The sequence below is a fragment of the Tamandua tetradactyla genome, chromosome 8 (assembly GCF_023851605.1).
Source record: "Tamandua tetradactyla isolate mTamTet1 chromosome 8, mTamTet1.pri, whole genome shotgun sequence".
NCBI classification, from domain to species: Eukaryota; Metazoa; Chordata; class Mammalia; order Pilosa; family Myrmecophagidae; genus Tamandua; species Tamandua tetradactyla.
The window spans coordinates 97,976,304-98,002,919 of NC_135334.1; the positions used below are offsets into that span (position 1 = coordinate 97,976,304).

General features: G+C 38.3%; 1 pseudogene; it reads right to left on the bottom strand.

Moving 5' to 3' along the window:
* Window positions 1-22,202: 22,202 nt before the first annotated feature.
* On the bottom strand, window positions 22,203-24,880 carry LOC143643692 (matrin-3 pseudogene; annotated as a pseudogene).
* Window positions 24,881-26,616: the final 1,736 nt, after the last annotated feature.

Below are 26,616 nucleotides of genomic sequence, written 5' to 3' on the forward strand. Positions count from 1 at the left end.
TGGGCAATCAATCTTCCTTTATAGGAGTAATGAGGAGGGAATACAGCAAAGGAAGTGAAGGTCTCCACTTAAAAAAGAACATATATATATATATATATATATACACACACATATATATACACACACGTGTATGTATATGTATAAATATAGTGTGTGTGTTTATAAATAAGCTGTGTTCATTTATCCCTCCCAGTCATTAAACATACAGTTTTTTACTAAGAGAGCAAGAGTACATATTCTTCCTAGAACACCAAACAAAAGGCATCCAAGGATAGACTCTTACATGTTGGGATAAAAGAACTCTGGCCCTGGTGAAACAAATTCTCAAAGCCCTTCTCATTCAGGCATTTCATGATACTGCATCTTAATCTTAAATGGAACAGCTTCCTCTAGTAAGGTAATTCAAGCAAGGGAATCTCTGGTACATGTGAAATAGATCTAGTTTTCAATTCTGATTCCAAAGTTTGAATTTGCAGTGTGATGCTAGGAAATCCAACCTATCTTCTCTAGTCCTTGGTTTTCCATCTGTGAACTAAGGGCTTTTGACTAAATAATGTTTTTATTCTAAAAGAATAAAAGTACTTTTATTTCTAAAAAGTATTCTAATATTCTGTGCTTTGTGGCTCAGCAAAAATTGTTGCCGTTTCAGCTCTTCCTATTTAAGGAAATAGAAAGGACTTCAGCTATCAAACTGTCAGTCCTAAAAAGTAGATTTAAAACCTGTGTGAGTCATGATTCACTTTAAAGTGACATATCCACCTGGGTTTTAAACCAGGACAGTCTGATTGCAAAGTTGTGCCACTGAATTGTCTCAAATGCTGTAAAAGCGATGCAGAAATAAATCTTGCATGCCCTTCAAAGGACATATTTGTTCCAGAACACCAATTTATTCTAAAGGTAGTAAATGATTCCTTAAAAGAAGTTTAATGCTGTTTATGTTCATTGAACAGTTTTATTTTTCTTAGACTGTAGACAGCCACATTACATAGCTGAAAAGTTCTAATGAGTTTCTGTCCATCTTCACACTAAAATATTGTTGCCCCAAGTCACGCTTCACCTAAGGAGCAAGACTTGCCTTGACTTGATCTTTTCCACTACCCTAGAAGCCTTTCTCTATTTCTAAAAGACCACCCTAGGGAAAAACAAATTGAATTCGCTGAGCTTTTATTTTTTTTTTCAAATTCTGGTTCTAAATTGGATTGTAACAGCCATGATAGAGGAAATTAGTTGAGGGCAGTGATGTTAGGCATCTCTTCCCTGGGGTTTTCTTTCCTTTGATTCAAGAACATCTCTAACGAGGACATGGTCACCTGCACCTAGTAAATTTTCACACTCTTCCATGACATATACCATATTTCTAGATTTGGCCAAGGACCTGGGTAATTTGTTCTCTTATTCATTCATTAACTCAACTAACTAGATGTTAGGCACTGAGAAAAATATTAATACTAATTAGTAATTTTTGAGTACTTCTTAGGTGCTAGGTACTGTATGCTATATATTTTATATAGAGAATTTCTTTCAATCCCTACAGCAATTGCTTGGGGTAATAATGTTATTTTGTAATTTTCACATGAGAAAATTGAGATTTAGACAGATTAAGGAACTCATCCAAGGCAGAAATAAAAAGGAGCTGGATTCAACCTAAGGCAATCTGGGTCCAAATCAAACTAATTGGAGTTCTTGTTTTCATGGAATGTAGAGCTCCATCCCCAGGATAATGGGGTATTCAAATGATAAGTACCTAAAGTGCATTCAATAATTATTTGATAGTAGTTAATCAATCATTACACATTGGTGGTAAGGCCTGATAAAAAGATATTGGCTATAAAAAGATTCTATTGAGGGTTGTGATGATTAATTTCATGTGTCAACTTAGCTAGTACAGTTGTTTGGCTGTTTGGTTAACTTGTTTGGTTAAGCCCTGGCCTACTTGCTATTGTGAAGGTCTTTCATAGATGGGGTTTTCATCTATAATTAGTTGAGTGCATCTACAATCAGTTTATTGCATCTAGAGTCAACAAAGGAATTCATCCTCAGATATGCAGGTGGTCTCCTTACCTAATTAGTAAGAGGTATTAAAAGTCAGAACTGAGAATTTTAGAGGTCAGAAACTCCACTTCAGCATTGGTTCTTGTCAGAATTTCAAGCAGCCAAATTCCTCTGGGGTATTCAGACTAAAAACTTAAACATCAGAGTTTCCAGCTTGTGATCTGAAATACAGAATTTGGACTTGCCAGCCCCCATGACCATCTGAGCCAATTCCTGGATGGTTCTGTTTCTCTGAAGAACCCTGACTAATACAATGTTGTCAGAGAATGCCTCCCTAAGGAAATGACACCTAAAAACTGAGACACAAAGTTGAGAAAGAATTAGCCAGGTAAAAAGTGAAAAAAGGTTGTGCTTTTTAGGCAGAGGTTTCTGCCCAATAAAAAGGAAATAATAAATACAAGAAGCCAGAATTTATTGGTTAACTACGAGAACCAGGTTATACGAAGCCCTTTATAAAGATTATCTCTTTTAATCCTTACAGAAACTTTTAAGATAGTTATTACTAGTATCTTCATTTCAAGTATGGAGAATGTAAAACTGGCATTGTTAAATAACATAACCAATGCTGTACATGCAGTAAGAGCAGGGCAGGGGCTGACATACTATTTAGGTCTAAATTTTATGTTTTTAATTACAATTTGCCGTAAGTGGGAAGGAGCCTGGTAACAAAGTTTAGGAAGATTATGTATTATATAAATACATTTAAATTTGTACTAGATGTCAGGTATTTTGGCAAAGGTTATGGGAACTGCATATGATGTAAACATGGACTCCATAGTTTCATGGCTGCAAGGTAAAAAAAGTGGCAAGTGTCATAAAAGAGGTTTAGATAAATAATAGTAGTAGTAGTAATAGTAATTCTCATGTGTTCCAGGCTCTGTGATGGGGGCCTACATATATTCTTTAATTTAATCCTCAAAATATATTCACTCTATTTAACAAGTAAACTTAGATTTAAAGAAATTTAATTACCTTCTCCAAGGTTGTACATTTCTGCCAATGAACGTTAAAGTTGGAGCCCAGTTTCCAGGGAGGAGATAAAGAAAGGCAGCATTAAAGAGAAGGCATTTGATCTGACTCTTGAGCTCTGAGTAAAGTTTGGCTGTTAGTGGTTGAAGGGGAAGAGAAATGGCCTTGTAAGTGAGAGCAGTAGTTGCATAAAGGCAGAGGGGTTGGGCCAGGGCCTCTGTGCGGAACAAAGAGCTCAGATTTGTTGGAGTATGTACAACACTAATAGGGAAAAATAGGAAATCAATTTCGAAAGTTAGATTCAGTCCAATTCTTGGCAAATGAGAAAATATCAGGAAGAACTGGAAATTATTCATTAGAGCTTGAGGTTCTGAAAGATTTTGCTAAAACAGAGGGAATAACCAGAGGATTGCTTCAGGAAGATGAATCCCACATAACTGATTCCAGTAATCCAGATGAAGATACAACCTCATTCAACTGGGCCACATCTTACCTACAATAATATCTTCAAGAGATCCTATTTACAATGGGTTCATGCCCACAGTAGTGTGGGTCAAGACCAAGAACATGTGTAAATTGGGACACAGAATTCAATCCACCATAGGACACAAGTGCCGTGAGAGATAAATAAAATCCATTCCTCTTTCCTAGGAAAACAACTCTAAATATGAACCCTGACTATTCATTTATTCAAATGTATCTATTGAGTACATCCTTTGTAGCAAGGGGAACTCTAGGGCCTGGAAATAGAGTTGTGAATAAGATAGATACAGTTTCCTGACATTCAGGAGTTTTCTATAGTGGAATGAGAAAAGACAACACACAACAATCACACACACCAAAAGACCAACAGATACCGGGCTAGGCAGAATGATATCCAAAGACGTTCATGTCAAAATCCCCAGAACCTGTGGATACATTCCCTTATTTGACAAAAGAAACTTTGCAGATGTAATTAAGTTAAAGTTCTTGAGATGGGGAGATTGTCCTGGATTACAATGAACTCTTCTAAAGGAAAGAGGGAAGAAGGAGTCAGAGAAAGAGATGAGACAGTGAAAGCAAACACCAGAGGAATGTGATTGCTGATTGGAGGCCACTGCCAAGGAATGCAGACAGCCTCGAGAAGTTGGAAAGGGCCAGGAACAGATTCTCCCTAAGATCCTGCAGAGGGTCACAGCACTGCCAATACCTTGAGACCCGTGTCAGACTTCTCACCACAGAACATTAAGATCATATTTGTGCTCTGACAATCCACTAAGTCTATGGTAACTTGTTAACAACCTCAAGAGGAAATCAAGGTGCTCTGTTTACATTTTGTAAACAGAAAACAAACAAGGTATTTTTAGATAGCAGTATACTCTATGAAAGAAGAAAAATTTCAAAGGATAATATAACAGTGAGCCAGTGAAAAGGCCCTAACACAAAGAAACACTTGGCTTTTGTTCATGTTGTGTAGCGAGCCAGAGTGAGAACAGTTTCAGCTAGAGAGGAGGTCTCACTAGAGAGGAAATGCTTTAAAATTTTGCATGTTATTATCTTACTTTGTTCAGAATAGAGAAATTTAAAACTGGTATAAATTTTAAAATTAGGAATTTTTCTGCAGTGAATATTGCTATGGTTCTACCTTTGAAAAGAGAGACATAGCTTCTGCTTCAAGGTTTACATGGTAAAGATAAATTTGTTTTAATTACAAAATGAATAAATTTTCCATTAAAACTGGAAGACTGAGCAAATGGGTTATATCTGCTCCCTCCTGGAATCTCACTAAATGATATTTAAACGTTTTTTTTTAAAGCTATAAACCCCAAAGGATAAAGAGAATGAGAGAAGGGATGCTGGTTTGAATCTGTAGTGGACCCCAGAAAAGTCATGTCCTTTAATCCTCATTCAGTATTGCTGGCTGGCTAGGAGCTTTTTGATTGCTCTCATGGAAATGTGAATCACCCGATTGTGGGTATTAACTTTTGATTAGAGGTAGATGTGACTCCACCCGTTCCAGGTGGGTCTTGATTGGTTTATTGGAATCCTTTAAAAGAAGAAGCATTTTGGAAAAGGTGGGAGATTCTGGAGAGCAGAAAATGATGATGAGAATGATGAAACAAAGACCCCATGTCACCAGAGAAATTTGGAGATGAAGAAGGAAAATTGACCTGGGGAGCTTCAAGAAGCAACAGGCCTGGAGAGGAAGCTAGCAGACATTGCCATGTTCGCCATGTGCCTTTTCAGCTGAGAGAGAAGCCCTGAACTTCATCAGCCTTTCTTGAGTGAAGGTAACCTCTTGGTGGTGCCTTAATTTGGGCATTTTTATAGAGTTGATTTAATTGGACATTTCCACCATCTTAGAACTGCAAACTTGCAACTTTCTAAATTCCCCCATTTAAAAGCCATTCCAGTACTGGTATATCGCATTCCAGCAGCTAGCAAACTAGAACATGAGGCCACAGCATTCAGGAGGATGCCCACTGTTATTCAATATTGTGCTGGAAATTCTAGCTAGAGCAATTAGGCAAAAAAAAAAAAAAAAAAAGCATGCAAATTGGAAAGAAAGAGGTAAAGCTTTTAGTTTGCAGATGACATGATACTATATGTAGAAAATCCTGAAAAATCTACATCAAAGCTGCTAAAGCTAATAAATGAGTACAGCAAAGTAGCAGAGTTCAAGAACAACACAAAATAATCAGTAGTGTTTCTATGCATTAATAATAAGCAGTCTGAAAATTGGAGGAGGAATTCAAGACAAAATTCCATCTACAATAACAATCAAAAGAATTAAATATTTAGGAATAAATTTAACCAAGGCCACAAAAGACCTATACATAGAAACCATAATAAATTACTAAAAGAAATCAAAGAAGGGCCAAACAGAGTAGCTTGAAATTAGCCCTGCTCTACGGAAGACTTAGAGAAGGGACAGGAGGGCTTCTGATGTGGCAATTCGGGAGTGCAGCTGACCTGGGAGAGCCTTCTGCAGCACATGGGGCAGCCCTGGTTGCAGAGGCCGAGGAACCAAGAGGCAGAAAGCTGGTGCCTGGTGTGGAAGTGCAGAGTCTGTGGGAGTGCACAGATGGGAGCTTGGGACTAGGAAATAAGCTACAGGTAATGTTCCTTGGGCATGCTACCTTCACCAGCACAGCCCCATGACCGGTGACTCACACCACACGGCATGCACCTGAACCCTGTCACCTGCGCCCATTCCCTGTGCTCCAGGTACCCCCATCCCACCAGCCCCCAGTGCACCTACCTGCCCCACACCCCCATCCCAAGTGCACCCCAACCCACCTCTCCTGCACCCCTCCTGAGCACTACCACCGTGTTCCCTGCAGGCTGTTACCAGCACATAAAGGCTGCAAGCACTAACCTCTATACCTAGGCAACCCCTGCCCCCCTCCCCCTGCCCATAGTGTCAGACAGCCTCACTCCACCCCGCCTGAGCTCTGCATATCCATTTATGGCACTCCCAGGCACACACGTGCTCACGGGCCCCTAACCACTTCATTCAGCTCTGGAAACTGCGCTTTACAGCAGTCCTAGAACCACGCATGTACACAGCCCTCGGCCACAATTCCTACCTCTGAGAAAGTACTGACCTGCGCAGCTGGGTCACATCTGTCCCCAATCCATGAAGGCATAACACCGACCTACTGCCACAGCTCTATGCATGCACCCAAAGGGCCCTGTGCCTTAGGCTAGTGTGCCCCCCAGACCGGTATACCTGGACAGCTACAACCTCCCTGGGTGCTGGGCACCCACAATCACAAGCATCAGTGTCATATCCTCAAACTGCACCTATACCTGCCCTGAAATAAATCACCACACTGAGTGCCCCACTGCATGACCTGCTCCCTGCTGTACCATCATTGGGCAAACACAAGGCCTTAGACTACTGAAAGAAATCAACTACCAGAGTAAATCAATCAAGATATTTACATGCCACAAAGACAGTAGAAGATCACTAAGCATATCACAATGCAGACAGATATAACCCTGCCTAATGACCAAATTAAAACACCAGAAGAGACACAGATGTTGGAACAACTAATCAAAGATGTTCATACAACTCTGCTTAATAAAATAAGCTGGATAGCAAATGACATAAAGGAATCAAGAAAATAGTAGAAGAGCATAAAGAGAAATTTGAAAGAATAAAAAGAAAAATAGTGGATATCACAGAGATTAAAGACTCTGTTGACCAAATAAAAAACATACCAGAGGCATACAACACCAGATTTGAAGGGACAGAAAAAAGAATAAGTGACATAGAGGACAGGATAATTGACTTTGAAGACTCAAAACAGCAAATGGTAAAAAAAAAAAAAAAAAAAAAAAAATGGAAAAAATTGAATGGGAACTCAGGGAAATAATAGACAAAGCAAAGCTCACAAATATAAGAATCACTGGTGTCCCAGAAGGAGACAAGAAGAGTAAAGGGCTTGGAAAAGTAGTTGAAGATATAATGGGGGAAAACTTCCCAACCCATGTAAAGGATATTTATGTCCAAGTCAAAGAAGCCCAACAAACTCCAAACAGAATAAATACAAATAGGCCTTCCCCAAGGCACATACTAATCAGTCTGTCAAGTGTTGATGACAGGCAGAAAATCCTGAAAGTGGCAAGACAAAAACAATCTACTATATACAAAGGAAATCAAATAAGACTGAGTTCAGACTACACAACTAGCACCCTGGGGGCGAGAAGGCAGTGGTAAGATATATTCAAGATCTTGAAAGAGAAAGACTTCCAGCCAAGAGTTCTGTACCCAGCCAAATTGTCCTTCAAAATTGAGGGAGAGATTAAAGTTTTCACAGACAAAGAAGTCTTGAAAGAATTTGTCAACAAGAGCCTGGCCCTACAAGAAATACTAAAAGGAGTTCTGCTGGCTAAAAAAAAAAAAAAGACAGGAGGGTGAGGTCTGGAGGAGGGCACTGAATTGAAGAGTACCACTAAGGGTAATTTAAAGAGTACAAAGAGAAAGAGGGAAAAGAATATATAGATCTGACAAAAAAGAAAAAAAATAAGATGGTGGAATCAAGAAACACATTTTCGGTAGTAACTTTGAATGTTAACAGACAATTTACCAATTAAAAGATACAGATAGGCAGAATGGATTAAGAAGCATAATCCAGCTATATGCTGCTTACAAGAGATTCATCTTAGACACAAGCATACAAATAAATTGAAAGTGAAAGGATGGAAAAAGATTTTCCACATAAGTTGTAACCAAAAGAAAGATGGAGTATACTATCATCAGACAAAATAGACTTTAAATGTAAAGCCATCAAAAGAGACAAAGAAGGACACTATATACTAATTAAAGGGTCAATTCACCAAGAAGATATAACAATCATAAATCTTTATGCTCCCAATTAAGGGGCTCCAAAGTACATGAGATAGACATTGCCAAAACTGAAGGGAGCAATACATGTTTCAACAATAACAGTAGGAAACTTCAATACACCACTCTCCTCTATAGATAGAACAACCAGACAGAAGATCAACAAGGAAATAAAGAAGTTAAATAATTTGATAAGTGAATTAGAACTAACAGACATATATAGGTCATTGCACCCAAAGTACAAGGTTATACATTCTTTTCTAGTACTCATGGAACATTCTTCAGGGTAACATCATATGCTAGGGTACAAAACAGGTCTTTATAAACTTAAAAACATTGAAATTAATCAAAGCATTTTCTCTGATCACAATGGGATGAAGCTGGATCTCAGTAACCACCAAAGATTGAGAACATTCACAAATATATGGAGTTTAAACAACACTCTCTTAAACAACTAGTGGGTCAAAGAAGAAATTGCTACAGAAATCAGTAGCTACCTGGAGATGAAAGAAAATGAGAATACAACTTATCAGAACTTATGGGATGTGGCAAAGGTTGTGCTGAGAGGGAAATTTATTGCCTTAAAAGCCTATATTAAAAAACAAGACAGAGCAAAAATCAAGGACTTAACAGCATACCTGGAGGAACTTGAGAAAGAACAGCAAACTAACCCCAAAGCAAATTGGACAAGAGAAATAACGAAGATTAAAGCAGAAATAAACAAATGGGAGAACAAAAGAACAATACAAAGAATCAATAAAACTAAAAGTTGGTTCTTTGAGAAAATCAATAAAATTGATGGGCCACTTGCAAGACTGACAAAGAAAAAAAGAGAGAATGCAAATAAACAAAATCAGAAATGAGAAGGTGTGCGTTACCACAAACCCCGAAGACATAAAAGAAATCATCAGAGGATACTATGAACAACTCTATGCCAACAAACTAGACAGCTTAGATGAAATGGATAAATTCCTGGAGACACACAAACAAGCTCCACTGACTCAGGAAGAAATAGAAGATCTCAACAAACCAATCACAATCACAAGCATAGAGATTCAATCAATCATCAAAAATCTTACAAAGAAAAGCCCAGGGCCAGATGGCTTCACAAGGGAATTTTATCAAACATTCCAGAAAGAACTAACACCAATCCTACTCAAACTTTTCCAAAGAATTGTGGAAAAAGGAACTCTACCTAACTCATTTTATGAAGCTAATACCATTTTAATACCAAAACCTGGTAAAGATGCTATAAGAAAGCAAAAATACAGGCCACACTCTCTAGTGAACATATATGCAAAAATTCTCAATAAAATATTAGCAAATTGAATGAAACATCACATTAAAAGAATTATACACCATGACCAAGTGCGGTGTTCTAGTTTGCTAGCTGCTGGAATGCAATATACCAGAAACAGAATGGCTTTTAACAAAGGGAATTTAATGAGTTGCTAGTTTACAGATCTAAGGCCGAGAAAATGTCCCAATTAAAACAAGTCTATAGAAATGTCCAATCAAAGGCATCCGGGGAAAGATACCTTGGTTCAAGAAGGCCGATGAAGTTCAGGGTTTCTCTCTCATCTGGAAAGGCACATGGCGAACGCAGTCAGGGCTTCTCTCTCGGCTGGAAGGGCACATGGTAGACACGGCGTCATCTGCTAGCTTACTCTCCTGGCTTCTGGTTTCATGAAGCTCCCCGGGAGGCATTTCCCTTCTTCATCTCCAAAGGTTGCTGGCTGGTGGACTCTGCTTCATGGTGCTGCAGCATTCTCTGCTCTCTCTGAGTCTCTCATTCTCCAAAATGTTTCCTCTTTTATAGGACTTCAGAAACTAATCAAGACCCACTCAGATGGGTGGAGACATGTCATCCCCTAATCCAGTTTAACAACCGTTCTTAACTAAATCTCATCAACCAGGGAGATGATCTCATTACAGTTTCAAATATACAGTATTGAATAAAGATTATTCTACCTTTTAGAAATGGGATTTATATCAAAACATGGCTTTTCTTAGGGGGCATACTTCCTTTCAAACCAGCACATTCCACCCTCTGGCCCCTAAAAAAGACATGTTTTTCCCATATACAAAATACATTAATTTCATAACAATGTCAGAAATCCTTAAACCTATCAGTAGCAATACAATGAAGTAAAAAATTAGAGACAGTATAAAATCTCATCAAGTCAGTTACAGGCATGGTCTATCCTAAGGCAAAATTTTCTCCATTTGCTCTGGACCTTTTAAAACTCATAACAAGTTATTTGCTGCCAACATACAAAGGAGGAACATTCATAGGATATATATATACATTTCCATAGGGAGGAAGGAACACAGGGGTCACCGGACCCATACAGTTTCGAAAACCTGCAGGGCAAAGTCCATTAGATTTCAAAGTCTGACAGTCATTTATCCTCAGGGCTTTAGAAAGCGGCAGTCCCACCCTATCCAAATGCCTACGCCTGCCTCTCTCTGAATGCAACCTTGGGGGATATTGGGGAGACCACCTTTCTCTCAGCTCCACCCTCTCCAAGCATTGGGGCCACACCCGGGCTCTCTGCCATCTCCGGGGCACACGCTCAACCCCTCCATGTGGTGGCAGCCAGGCTCTCCCCAAACCCCAAGGAATGTGCTTCACCTTCTCCAAGGCCTGAGGCGGCATGACTCTTCCACTGCAATGAGGTGGAAGGCCCATTCTCTGCCTTTGGGGCAAACTCACCCTCTCCACGGGCTTGGGTGGGTCCACTCTCCTGGCCTGAGGCTTCTTGACTTCAGACCTCAGCCTCCACGGTTTTGCCTCTGAAGTTATTTTTCCTCCAATGTGTCCCTTCTCTGAACCCCTCAGTCCAGACTGGCAGCGGCTCTGTTTATACAGGTCCCACAGCACTCTCGTTGGCTTTCTATGCAGTAGCCTTGGATCATGCCCATCAGACATAAGGAGTTTCCACAAATCTTTCCTGGATAACTCCATGTCCGATCCTGACTTTCTCTGAAATGGCTGGCTGGTTCCACATTTAGTTAAATCCACACTATACTCTGTAGTCTCCCTTTCTGTAGGCCCAGAATTTTCCGGGACCTCAACTTCTGGTTTCTTTTTACTCAAGAGTTCAGTTTTCAGCTTATCTCTTTCCTGTCGCATTTCACTATAAGCTGCAAGGAGAAACCAGACTGCACTTTCGACATTTAATTTGGAGATCTCTTCTGCTAAATATCCAAGTTCATGGCTCTTAAAATCTGCCTTCCAGCCAAAACTACCAGTCAATTTTGCCAGATTATCTGCCATTTTAAAACAAGGATCGCCTTCCTTCCAGTCTACAATAACACGGACCTCATTTCTGTCTAAGGCCTCATCAGAAGTGTCTTTAGAGTCCACATTTCTACCAACAGTCTCTTCAAAACATTCTAGGTCTTCTCTATCAAGCTTTTCACAACTCTTCCAGAATCTTCCCCATATCCATTTAAAAAGCCGTTCCAACATGTTTGGTATTTGCAAACTGCAGCAGCAGCACTCCACTCTCCGGTACCAAAATCTGTTCTAGTTTGCTAGCTGCTGGAATGCAATATACCAGAAACAGAATGGCTTTTAACAAAGGGAATTTAATGAGTTGCTAGTTTACAGATCTAAGGCCGAGAAAATGTCCCAATTAAAACAAGTCTATAGAAATGTTCAATCAAAGGCATCCGGGGAAAGATACCTTGGTTCAAGAAGGCCGATGAAGTTCAGGGTTTCTCTCTCATCTGGAAAGGCACATGGCGAACGCAGTCAGGGCTTCTCTCTCGGCTGGAAGGGCACATGGTAGACACGGCATCATCTGCTAGCTTACTCTCCTGGCTTCTGGTTTCATGAAGCTCCCCGGGAGGCATTTCCCTTCTTCATCTCCAAAGGTTGCTGGCTGGTGGACTCTGCTTCATGGTGCTGCAGCATTCTCTGCTCTCTCTGAGTCTCTCATTCTCCAAAATGTTTCCTCTTTTATAGGACTTCAGAAACTAATCAAGACCCACTCAGATGGGTGGAGACATGTCATCCCCTAATCCAGTTTAACAACCGTTCTTAACTAAATCTCATCAACCAGGGAGATGATCTCATTACAGTTTCAAATATACAGTATTGAATAAAGATTATTCTACCTTTTAGAAATGGGATTTATATCAAAACATGGCTTTTCTTAGGGGGCATACTTCCTTTCAAACCAGCACATGCGGTTTATACCAGGGATGCAAGAATGGTTCAACACAAGAAAATAAATTAATGTAATACAGCACATTATCAAATTGAAAGGGAAAAATCACATGATCATCTCGATTGATGCTGGGAAAGCATACAACAAAATTCAGGATCCTTTTCTGATAAAAGCACTCCAAAAGATTGGCATCAAAGGCAAGCGCCTCAATATGATAAGGGGAATATATGAAAAAACAATAGCCAGCATCATACTCAATAGAAAGAAACTGTAAACTTTCCCCCTAAGATAGGGTACAAGACAAGTATGCCCACTGTCACTACTATTATTCAACACTGTGCTACAAGTTCTGGCTAGAGCAATCAGGCAGGACAAAGAAATAAAAGGCATCCAAATTGGAAAGGAAGAAATAAAACTCTCATTATTTACAGATGATATGATACTATACTTGGAAGATCCTTATAAATCTACAGCAAAGTTACTTGAGCTAATAAACAGATTCAGCAAGGTGGCAGGATATAAAATTAATGTGCAAAATCAGTAGCATTTCTATACACATGCAATAACCTAGCTTAGGAGTCATTTAAGGAAAAAAATCCATTCAAAATAGCAACTAAAAGAATTAAATACTTAGGAATGAACTTAAATAGGGACGTAAAAGATTTGTACACAGAAAGCTACAAGCATTGCTAAAAGAAATCAAAGGGGATCTAAATAGGTATAAAAACATTCCCTGCTTATGGATAGGATGGCTAAATATAGTTAAGATGTCAATTCTCCCCAAATTGATTTACAGATTCAACACAATACCAATCAAATTCCCAACAACCTACTTTGAAGATTTGGAAAAGCTAACTACCAAATTTATCTGGAAGGGAAAATGACCCCAAATTGCTAAAAGCATCCTAGAAAAGAAGAACAAAGTGGGCTGATTAACACTTTCTCACCTATTATAAAGCCATAGTGGTCAAGACAGCATGGTACTGGCATAAAGACAGAAGCACTGACCAATGGAATTGAATTGAGAGTGCAGAAATAGAAAGCTTCTAGAAGAAAATGTAGGGAAACATCTTCAAGACCTAATAATAGGAGGTAGCTTTCTAAACTTTACACCTAAAGCACAAGCAACAAAAGAAAAAATAGATAAATGGAAACCCCTCAAAATCAAATGCTTCTGCACTTCAAAAGACTGTCTAAACGGTGAAGAGGAAGTCAACTCAATGGGAGAAAATATTTGGAAATCACATATTGGACAAAAGCTTGATTTCCTATATACATACAAAGAAATCTTACAACTCAACAACAAAAGAACAAACAACCCCATTATAAAATGGGCTAAAGGTATGAATGGGCATTTTTCTGAAGAGCAAGTACAGATGGCTCAAAAGCGCATGAAGACATGCTCATCTTCATTGGCTATAAGGGAAATGCAGATCAAGACTACAGTGAAATACCACCTCACACCTATAAGAATGGCTGCTATTAAACAAACAGGAAACTATAAATGTTGGAGAGGGGATGTGGAGAAACTGGGATAGTTATGCACTGCTGGTGGGAATGAATAATGGTGCAGCCACTATGCAATACTGTTTCGTGGTTCCTTAGGAAACTAAATATCAAGTCACCCTATGACTCAGCAATAGCACTACTTGGTGTATATGCAGAAGAGCTGAAAGCAGTGATACAAACAGACATTTGCTCACCGATGTTCATTGCAGTATTATTCACAATCACCAAAAGATGGAAACGAACCAAATGCCCATCAACAAATGAGTGGATCAACAAAATATTGTATATGCATATGATGGAATATTATGCAGCAGTAAGACAAAATGACGTCCTGAAGCACATGACAAGGCAGATGAGCCTTGAGGACATAATGCTGAGTGAAATTAGCTAGACAAAAAAAGGATAGATTCTATTTTTATGACCAGCGTAAAAGTATAATCAGAGGCTTGTAATACAAAATATAGGGGACTTAGAGATACGTAGAAGCTAGAGATGGATGAACCATTAGCTATTGAGGTTGAACGCCACTGTAAGGAAATAAAAGTGAAGTTGATTCTCTAGTGGGTCTATACGTAATATTACCATATTGAAGATGAACAAGATGGAAAGGATTTGTATAGACCTACATGTCCCACTGATTCACACTAGAAATATGAATTAGTTCTTGCAAGAATTACTTCAAAGATATAATTCTTGTATAAAGACTGTTTAAGTCCAGGGTACAGGGGGAAAACTGCTATTGCATGCTATGAGCTATGTTCAAAAGGAAACCATCAGCACTACCACAACAACAGAGGTAAATAATTGGGGGAGGGACAAGAGTTAAGGGGAAGTTTAGCTCTCCTATTTGGTGAGGGTGTGTTTATTGGTTTTCTTTCTCTTGGGAACACTGGAATTATCTAAAACTGAGAATGTTGATGGACTGTGGACTTTGGGCCTTCTATATGATGCCCGATAAATGCAGGTGACTGAAGGATGCACCGTCAGAGAAATAGATTGGCGAACACTGGTGTATACTTATGAACTAAGGTTGTGGGGCTACAAAAAGAATCAAAGTCATGAGGCATGCAATAATGTGAATGAACACGTGGGACATTTGGTGAGACAAAATAAGCAAGAAACAAAAGAACAACAATGGTATGGTCACCTTTAGAAAATGTTTATAAGGAAATAGAGAAATAGAGACCTGGATTGTAAGCTTTCAGAGCAGACACATCAACTCCAGAGTGGTGATTATTATTTCTGGATTTTAAGAGGCTGTTCTAAATATATAACCTGATATTTAGAGATAAGAATGAAACCAAACATGTTACAGAACCAAACATGTTACAGCTAAAGTAATTCAGAGCATAGGGGTAAGGAAGACAGTATCTGTATTTTAGAACCATACATACTCTTTGAGACCAATGGAAGAAAGGTTTATTTGATCTGGAACTAAAATTTTCTGTAGTGCATAATCTAATTCAACCTATCTGTATAGTTCATTTGAACAACTGAAACACAGGGAGCACAGAATAAGAAAGAGGTCCTTTAATCCTGTATAGATTATTGTAATGCCTGGAAACATCCTAGAGTATATTAAGCAGATAATCAAAAAGTATTGGCAAAGTCCCCCGAGGGAGGGGAGAAAGACTATGAAACTATTAAACCTTACCATCAGGGAATCCTCTGATACTGTGTCAAACTTTAGGAACACCCAATTCAATAGCCCATGCCCTCAATCATGAGGCTTACTCTTGTGAAGCTTATGTAGTAGCATAGAAGCTTAGACTACCTATAGGCATGCCTAAGAGTTACTTCTGGAGGACCTCTGTTGTTGCTCAGATGTGGCCTCGGTCTCTCTAAGCCCAACTCTGCAAGTGAAATCATTGCCTTCCCCCCTATGTAGGACAAGACATCCAAGGGTGAAAGTCTCACTGGCAACGTGGGAGATGACTCCCAGGGATGAATCCAGACCTGGCACTGTGGGATCAACATTCCATTCTGCCCAAAAGTAGGGGAAAAAAGTGTAATTAATAAAGTATCAGTGGCAGAGAGAGTTCAAATAGAGCTGAGAGGCTACTCTGGGGTTGCTCTTATGCAAGCTTTAGTTAGACCTTGCTACCTATCAGAACCTGCCAACCCCCAACCAGGACCTGATTCCAGCCAATCCTAAAGAACACCTAAGGCAATATATAAGATCCCACAAGGGTTCCATGCACTAGAGTAACTTTCCAGAAACCTACAACCTCTAGATGGGTCTCTGGTCCAGATAAATCCTGATACCTAGCCCAGCCTCTCCAGAACATCAGATAGTTTCATCTCCTCACCCCGTATTAGTGACCGATCCTTCCAATATCAAAAATTTAGAATTGCCATAGCCCAAACGTTCCTGAAGAGAGGTATGGAAAGATCAAAGAGATATGGAAAGAGGTATGGATGATCTTTTCATACCTCTGGAGTTATACATAGAAGATAGGATTTAACAAATGGATCTGAATTCTGAATCATTAAATTGATATCTTTTAGTCTCCAGTATTATAGAGCCGCTAGAAGTAAAAACCTAAAATTGTGAAATTGGAACCCATGTCAAACTCTGAAATATTTTCTACAACTAATTGTGGTACTGTGCTTTGAAATTTAGAGGTTTCTTTGCATATATATTATTTTTCACAAAAAAAAGAAGGAAAAAAATTGATTGTAATGATAAAAAAATATTTAAGCCCTCTAGCCTCCTATATTCTGGAGCAGCTAGAAGGAAAACTATGAGAGGATCGTATGGTAGCCCATGATAAACTCTAGGATCTGTTCTGTTGTTGAAGAGTGCTTTGAAAACTATTGCTTTTTTATTTCTTTGCTTTGTATAAATGTTATACTATAGAATAAAAAAAGTTAAAAAAAAAAAGAAGAAAGAAAGAAATCAAAGAAAACCTAAATAAATGGAAGGAATTTTCATGGATTGGAACACTAAACTAGTAACAAACTAGTGTTCTGCAGCTATGAAAGTCATCATTACCCCATATAGCAACCATTTAAGAAGCTGGGGGAAAAATCAGACTTCAACTAGAGATATGAATGAAGCTGATCTGGATAGGACTAAGGTAAATCAGACCACAGGGTAAAGGATGATATTGACTGTATTTCTTTTTTTTTTTTTTTTTTTTATCATCACAATTGACTTTTTTTCTTTTTTGTGAAAAATAACATATATACAAAAAAGCACACCACAACAATTAGTTGTAGAACAGATTTCAGAGTTTAGTATGGGTTACAATTCCACAATTTTAGGCTTTTACTTCTAGCTTTTTAAAAATACTGGAAACTAAAAGAAATATCAATATAATGACTTAGCAATCATACTTGTTTGTTAAACCCTGTATATAACTCCACCATCAACTTTGATCTTTTTCCCACTCTTTAGGATTATTTGGGCTATGTCCATTCCAACTTTTTCATGTTGAAAGGGGCTGTCGATAATATGAGAAGGGGGATGGAACTAGTTGATATTCTGGAGAGGCTGACCCCTCTGTATTTCAGGACTTACCTAGTCCAGGGACCCATGTACAACCCTAGTACATGGAACTTTTGTAGTATCTTATATAATGCCCTAGGTATTCTTTAGGATTGTTAGGAATGGTTTTGGTTAAGGGTTGACAAGTTATAAGCTGTAGCAAAGGATATTGACTGTATTTTAAAACTTTAGCTTCTGGGTGAGACCAAAGGAAAATATATTTATTTGATGCAAAGTTTATATTATCTGTTGCACACCATCTAATTTACTTTGTATGGTCAGTTTATTCAAACACCATAATTACATGGAAATTTAAATAGGGAGCGAGTTCTTATTGATTTGTACAGAGTAGTGTGATGCCCCAATGATAAAAAAGTACTTGCAAAGTCCCCTTGAGGTATTGTGGAAAAGGTAGAAATATTAAACTTCCTCACCTGAAGAATCCCTGATATTCTTGCAAGCATTGTGTACTACCAATTTAAAAAATCAAATCCTCAATCTTGGATCTTGCCCTTATGAACCTAGAAGCTAAGTCTAGTTTTAATTATGCCTAAGCGTCAACCTCAGAGAACCCCTTTTCTGCACAGATATGGCCTCTCTCTCTAAGCCAGCTCTGCAGGTAAACTCACTGCCCTCTCCCCAACAGGGGACATGACTCCTGGGGACAGAGTTGTAAATCTCCCTGGTAACATGGCACATGACTCCTGGGGATGAGCCTGGCCCTGGCATTGTGGGATTGAGAAATCTTTCTTCATCAAAAGGCAGAAGAGAAATGAATCAAAATAAAGTTTCAGTGGCTGAGAGATTTCAAATAGAGTCAAGAGGTCATTTTGGAGGCTATTCTTATGCATGTTATAGATATCTCTTTTTAGTTTTCAGTGTATTCAAATAGCTAGAAGGAAATACCTTAAACTGTTGCACTGTAATCCATTAGTCTTGATTCTTGAAGATGATTGTATAATTATATATATTTTACAGAGTGACCATGTGATTATGAAAACCTTGTGACTGAGACTCTCTTTATCTAATATATGGACAGATGAGGAGAAAAATAAAGACAAAAAAAAAATCTAACCTCTCTGAGATCAAGAGCTGTGTCTTATTTATCTCTGTTTTCATGGCACCTAGTAACAGATCTGGCACATGGTCATAACATATAAATGTTGAATCAAAATTTAAATGAATTCAATGTTTTCTTTTCTTTTTTTGTTTTTTTGGCAAGGAATGTGATAGAGATACTACTTTTTTTTTTTGGCTTGGGCAGTAACTGGGAATCGGTCCCGGGTCACCGGTATGGCAGGCAAGAACTCTGCTGAGCCATCATGGCCTGCCCAGAGATACTATTTTTGTGTGATTTAGATGTAATGTGAACATAAAATAAATGTTCACTTGACAGGAAAGATAATCATGAGAAGTAATATACGTGCAGTTTTTTCTAACTTTCCTTAGACATGACAGAAATATTTGTGAGCTCATTCAGTTCACAAATCTTTATTGAAGCAGTCTGCTGCTCAATAGAAATATAGAGTTAATCAAAATAAATAAGGTTTTTGCTTTCACTTACTTAGTCTAGTTAGGCAACACATTTAACAATTTAATACCAAAATAAATGTTATGCATGTAATAAAGGAAAAGAAGAGGTCTCTGTGACTTTGTGGGAGACCTAAATCTGGTAGGAAGTTCAATTTGTTTACCAATTATTATTAGACAAGGCTACTGATGAGCCTTGGCCAATGATGAGCAAAGCAATCAAGTAAAGAGGACAGATTCATAAGAAAAAAAAAAAAAGAAAAATCCATTATAAATCATGAGAGCTATGCTCCCAAAATCCGTTTACATAACTAATTAATTACATAACTCTATGATGAAAGCAGTCCAGTTTCTATGAATGCAGTGTGAGTTTTTGTCTTAGCCCAGTGAGGCTCCACCATCTCTATATCTGCATGTGTGATTTTGTGTGAGGTGGGACTCTGATCAGCACATGATGGTTTGTCTAACTCACTTCTCCCTTCCACTAACACTGTCTTCTGTAACAAAACTTTAGTTTCAATCTGCTGTATTGATTTTCCAGTGCTGTGATTTTCTTTTATTGGAATTGTCTATTGGCACACTGTGTGTCCTAAGTTAGGTTGAAGTTCAGAGAGGGCTTTCTGATATACGACATTTAATCTGATATATTATAAATAAGAAACAGTTGGAAAGACAAAAAAAAAAAGTGATGTTTTTAACAAAGGAATCATTTTGTGGTGAGACCCTGAAGTGGGAAAAAGCATCACATGGTTTATGAACTCCAGATGGTCTTTTAGTAATGTAGTGAGAGGAGAGTGGCAAGAGGAGTCTTTCAAAGACTTTTTAGGACAGATTAGTGCTTTTTGCATTCTATCCAAAGTATGATGGGAAGCAAGGGGTTTAATTATGACTATGGCACATTCACACACACATGCAAACACATATTTTTAAGGAACTCTGGCTCCAGTGAGGAAAATTGAATCGAGAGTAAAATTGTAGAAATCATCTTACAGGCTATCATAATAATTAAAATGAGTGACGATGTCTTTAGGAAACTAAATGGATTCTAGATATATTATAGAGGAAGAAGTAACTGGACCTGGAAGAAAGATAGGAAATAATATTAAACTAATGAAATGTTTAGGACAGTGTTTCCATAAACATATTCTATAACATACTTGTTATGTGTATGCTGATAGATGTTCTGTGAAATAACAAAAAGTGATTCTGTGGTTGTGCTGATTTGAAAGGAAGTACGCCCCTTAGAAAAGCCATGTTTTAATCAAAATCCCATTTCATAAAGGTAGAATAATCCCTATTCAATATTGTATGTTTGAAACTGTAATCAGATCATCTCCCTGGATGATGTGATTTAGTCAAGAGTGGTTGTTAAACTGGATTAGGTGATGACATGTCTCCACCCATTTGGGTGGGTCTTGATTGGTTTATTGGAGTCCTTAAAAGAGGAAACATTTTGGAGAATGGGAGATTCAGAGAGAGCAGAGCAGAATGACATAGCCACGAGAAGCAGAGTCCACCAGCCAGTGACCTTTGGAGATGAAGAAGGAAAATGTCTCCCGGGGAGCTTCATGCAACAGGAAGCCAGGAGAAGAACCTAGCAGATGATGCCATGTTCACCATGTGCCCTTCCAGATGAGAGAGGAACCCTGACTGTGTTTGCCATGTGCCTTCTCACTTGAGAGAGAAACCCTGAACTTCATCAGCCTTCTTGAACCAAGGTATCTGTCCTTGGATGCCTTTGATTGGACATTTCTATAGACTTGTTTTAATTGGGACATTTTCTCGGCCTTAAAACTGTAAACTAGCAACTTATTAAATTCCCCTCTTTAAAAGCCAAAAAAAAAAAATTTAAATGAGTTAACTTAAATTCAAGGTCTTCTTTAGTCCAAACCTATTCTGCCTTTTTAATATTCTGTCCTGTGATTACTCTTATAATCCTTCTCCCTTCCCAGGGTTTGAAATATATATCCTAAACCTTGAATCCATCTACCCATCCTTCTTCCATCTATATGTTTATCCACCCATTCAATACTTTTCAGGCGATATATCAAGATGCCCTTCAGTGGCAAGCAATGCAAACCCAAACTCAAACTGGATTTAAAGTTAATGTAAAGGGAATCATTTTTTCACCATTTCTTTTCTTTAATCATTCCAAACACGTAAAACCAATGAATATGGCCTAGGTTTTTTATTTGTATTCACTTAAGTAACTTGACTCCGCAGATATAAGCAGAAAGTTACAAGTAAACACAGATTATACATGAAAATTTCTTTTCACAAAGGTCACATGTGCAGGTACATGTATTAGAAGCATCCATCTAGAATTATTACAAAAATTTTTTACCTGCAGAAATGTAAAATTATATCTTGAAATATGAAGAGATGGTCTACACATTTCAAAATTCAAATTTTGCTTATACCGGAGATGTATGACGGTTCCAGCATTCAATTGACAAGAAATAAATACTGATTTAAGAGAAGGGGAATATTCTTTACATTTCACTGAAAATATATTGACTACTAGAATATGAAATCTAGCAGGAAAGTAGGGGAAAAATTACAAAATCTAAAGCCAATTACCTAACATTTCTTATTACCTAAAGAACAACATGACATTCAGAGAAAACTGTACCTGCATCTTAATTGCTGATCTCACATTAACGAAGTTCTACAAAAATGAAATTCAGTGAAGCTTCAAAATCCAAATAAAATGTCTGCAAGATTCAGATTAAAATGTGGAATGTTTCAGATAAAAGTAATAATAAAAATGCAATTGATTTTGTTCTTTATTGAATGGAATCCAAAGTTTTTGACATTACTTTGAAGTGATTTTGGAACTACTAAATTTAATTTCTTCGAATGTTTCTACATTTTTTCTTAGTGGGGCAAGTTATCTTAAATAGCTTATGGAGCCAGTCTCTACAAAGTACTTCTGTCTGTTGCCATTCTGATAAAACAAAAACTATCTCCATTAACTTACCCATATATATTCTAACACTTAAATGCATGAACAGATATCTATAATTTTTCCACTAAAACAAAAGAGTACAATATTTTTTCATCAGTACTGTATTTTAAAAAGGTTAATATTAAGAACAAAGAACCATTATCTTCTTTTAAATCGTTAAGTTTCTTGAATATCTTAAGCTTCCCTCTTCTGCCTGCATTCTTCTGCCAGTTTATTGAGAAATTTCTTCAATTTCAGATAATGAGGAATGCTGCTGCAATGAGGATTCTTTCAAACTTTTTCATTTGTATAAAAGACTGAACACAGCTTACAGCAAAACCCTGTTTTAGGTACCACATAGTCTGTACCAGCAGGGACCTTGGGCTGATACTGTCCAACTCCGTGCTCATCTGGGCTTGTAGAGTCTTCCTTGTTTTCATCACTTTAGCCATCTGCATTTCCACTTCCCATCTTCGTTGGGATCATCAGCACTCTCAGCAGATTCAGCCCCTAGTTCTGTATTTCCTCTTTTTAATTCCATTTTCCAGTGCTGCTTCATTTTCTTGATCAAGTTCTTCCATCTTATCCACCTTAATTTCAATCAAACTGTCATCATTTTTGTCACCAGATTGAAATGCCATGCCCGATTCATGAAGTTTCTGATGTTCCAACTCTTCCACATCACCAGTCTAGAGTGACAAAACCTTCCATATTCCTTGGGGAACAACACCTTTTAAGCTTTTTCTTTGCTGCTGCTGAAGAACTCATGTTTGCCTATTTTTTTCACAGCTTTGTCTGAAGACTTATCTTTCCCTTCAGTGCCAGATCACCTAAATTTTCAAGACTGGTCTCATCTTCCACTGAATTCCCACTTTCTCACAGTGCTGTTGCTGCTTCTTCATCTACAGTTAGCTCATCTTCAGATTCAAGAGAATGTTAGGTTCTTGGTTTGTCTGGTCATCGTTTATATCTTTCTCTCCATCTTCACCTGACTTCTCTTCTTGTTCTTTGCCTTTACCTGTAGTCTCTGTCTTCTGGGAACCACCAGTTTGGGATTTCTTATCACTTGGAGATTCTTTGCCATCAGGAAAATAAGATCTTTTGGGGGGGATTTATCTTTTTTCAGTAAGTCACTGCCTCTATTGGGAATCCCCAGTACCAGTTTTTTATATTTCTCAGACAGATCAATCTTTACACAACTGCCCTGAAACCAAAGGGCATTTTTCAAACAGTGATCAACAATTGCTATTGCATCTTCTCTGGTCTCCATCTCAATAAAGGCCTGACTTTTAATTCTCATCAGTATATAATTCTTTATTTTCCCATAGGGCTCAGCAAGTTTGAGGACAGCACTGTCAGAACAGTCAGAATGAGGCACTGCTGAGATGTATCACATATCCGAGCTCTTGCTTTTGATGAAAGTTTTGACCTAGCTTCCCATCAGGTTTCTTTATTCTTTTATACTTCTGGGGCAAAGGAACTTTCACTGGCTTGCCAAATACTAATGCTGGTGTGGTTCTATAAAACTCACCTGCAGCCTGAGCATCTTCTGTGGTTGTCATTTCAATAAATGCCTCATTAATTTTATTTAGAATCAGTAATTTGAAATAATCACAAATAATTCCACCAGTTGTAACAGTTGGTACCTCAGGTTTTTCCCTCACTGAAAATCCATGATGTGAACAGCTCTGCTAGTTTCCAGTCTGCCTTTTTGCATGTGTCTTGGCCCTTGCAGGTTTCCATTTCCAGCACACAGATTTCCTCTTGGTTCAACTGCTGTTCCCCCAAGATGAAATGAGGGAAGTGGAGGTCCCAGAATTCCTGGTAATGGGTTTGTAGATTGCTGCCACATGAATGGATCCCCCATTGTATGTCCTCTATCATTGTCAGGATTCCATTCTGCGTAGATTTCAAGAAGAAGCCGGCATCGATGACTGTGACTTGCTGTATTGATATGTTGATTCCACTCCTTATTAGAATAAACTGGCAAATCATTCTAATAACAAGCACAGATGGGGATAACCCTTTGGTAAGCATCCATGGAAGTCTTCAATATTGCTACTTGGAGGAGCACCTCTCTTTTTCTCAAAGAGGGATCTCTCTTGAAAGGGGCTAGGATGATGTCCCATTCTCTCATTCTCACTGTCAAATTTATGGTAGTTATGCAAGGTCGCACTAAAAACAAATCATCCCTATACCTTTCTCCATCTCTTAATCTGTCATCTTCATAGTCCATTCTGTCATAATAACCAGATTCTTGAGAAAGACTTCCATGGTCATAATTAAGCACTGGGTTGAGACCAGGACCATAATCATCAAAACTATCTTTTCTAAAGTGCCTATTTTTTCTTCCCAGTCATCCCTAAGCACAGTGTATGGTGGCTTGTGTGTAGCAGATCTGCCATTTCTACCACAACTGAATGTAGGTCCTTCTTCAGATATCCTCCTTTTAAGCTGTAGAAGGATTTGGGGCAAATTCTCAGGTGTAATCTTATCCTCTAGATAATAATCAGTTCATCTAAATCTCTAGCAGACCAACCAAAGCTGGCCAAAATGTTACTGGCCTAGTCTGCATCTCCACATTGTTGAGAAGACAAAGGGAGTGGACCTCTACTCTAAAGTTAAATATACACTGAAACTTACAGGCAGAAGACAGTGTACTATGAGCTCCCTGTTGAGTCAATGAAAAACTCCTTCTAAGATTCATTAAACTAGCAAGACGTGCACTACCCTGGTTCATCCTTCCAGGAGAAGCTGCCATACTTAAAGACTCAGATAGCACTAGCAGGAAAGCCTATTCCTGCTGCAAACAGGTCATGCCCTTGAGCCTGAGAATCCCTACTGAGACATGACTGTTGCAATGACTTGGACATTTAATACTATCTCATGCCTAGTTTATAGATTAAAAAATTATTTTAAGATGGCCGAAAAGAAAGCTCACACTAGAAAGCTAGGTTAACTTTGCCTCAAAAAATGGTAATGCCAAGAGAAAGTTTCAATAAGAACTGTAGAATCTTGTTCAGGCTGAGAACCAGCAGACAACTCCTTGATATGTGATGAGAATGGCACTGTACATCTGTTCGTCTTCCAACGAAGCCACAACCCCAACCTAATGGACCACTCCTTCTCAAAATTGTCATAGCCCAGAGGAGCACAAAGAGATGGTGGAACTTAATGTAATGTGCTATCTTTACTTATCTTGGTGTCACACATGTCTGTCAGACATCTGAGATACCCATGAAGGCAGGTTTCTCATTCAGATCAGGGCACGTGAAAACTCCACATAAAGACTGCCCGCCTGTCACTATTTCCTCTTTTCAGGAGGAAGCCAAGGATGCCCTCCTTTAAATCAGCCAGGGTTGCATCTCCCAAAATCCATAACTAGTTCCTTACATGTTTCTGGAGCTATGGTGAGGGATTCCTTTCTGGGCAGAGGCTGCAGGGGAAAGGCCAGCCAAGAGCCACGGAGAGCCCTGCCCCACTTGTTCAACATTTCTAATGTCAGAATAGTTAGGCAGCAGGTTTGAGGTGTGGTTTACTCTGGTCTCTGACTCTTTCTCTGCAATAAATAACTGAAAGGATTTGCATTCAATATCAAGGAACTCCAATGAATGGCCAAGGCTGCCCCATTCTACATAATAAAGACCACCCACTCAGCACAACATAACGGTGTCTTTACATTGTTATAACCCCATATGCAAGCAATAAAAATGGGTAAGTGGTGGCACATTCTTTCAATAACTATCAGTATCCTTTTCTTTGTACTGAGAGAAAACACAAATAACATTATTAGTATTTGAAACATTTACTGCAACTTTCAAATGGATAATTTAAAGCCACCTGCTGTAGACTGGCCTTTTAAATCAAAGAACTCTTTTTCTCCTTTTACCACTAGAGGGCAGCAGTTAGAAAACAGTTACTATTGCGCTGTTTGGTTTTACTGTCTATTGCATTACCTTGTAGTTGTTGTTGCTCCTCCAAAATTACGATTAGAGTGTGCTTACAGCAGTGAAATACTTCAGATTTAAATATTCTTCCTTATTGTCAAATTAATATACAGAGCTTTGCTTTCGAATATAAAACTTTATCATAGGACTGAAATTCCCCACTCTGTTAGAGTCCGATCCTGCCTCTGACAGAATAAATAGCTTAGAAAGCAACCTGAAGAATTTAAAGAGAAAATCCCCAGGTATTTCAATAATTTTATAATCCTTTTTTCAAGGAAGATAACATTCCACAAACTGGAGTGACAAACGAATGAGTGGTCCCCAGAGGACAGTCAAAATAAGGGGCGCAAAATAGGATCCCTATATGGCCCAGAGAAAGATATCTTAATCAGGTAAGATTTCATTTATTTATCATTTATCATATATTTACCTCTAAAATACCTTAAATCATGATGACCTTTGCCTTGGCCTCATTCATATTGAAACTGTTTTTCCTTTTATTCTTTTTACAAGTTGCAACTGTTTTTAAGTTTTATATTTTTTCCCAATCTTCCTTTATGCTTTCACTTTACATTTTTGTTGTATGTACAGAGTTGTGTTCACAGTGGGAAAGAAAAAACTGGAAATTATAAATGCCCACCTAGAGGGAAATGGTTGAATAC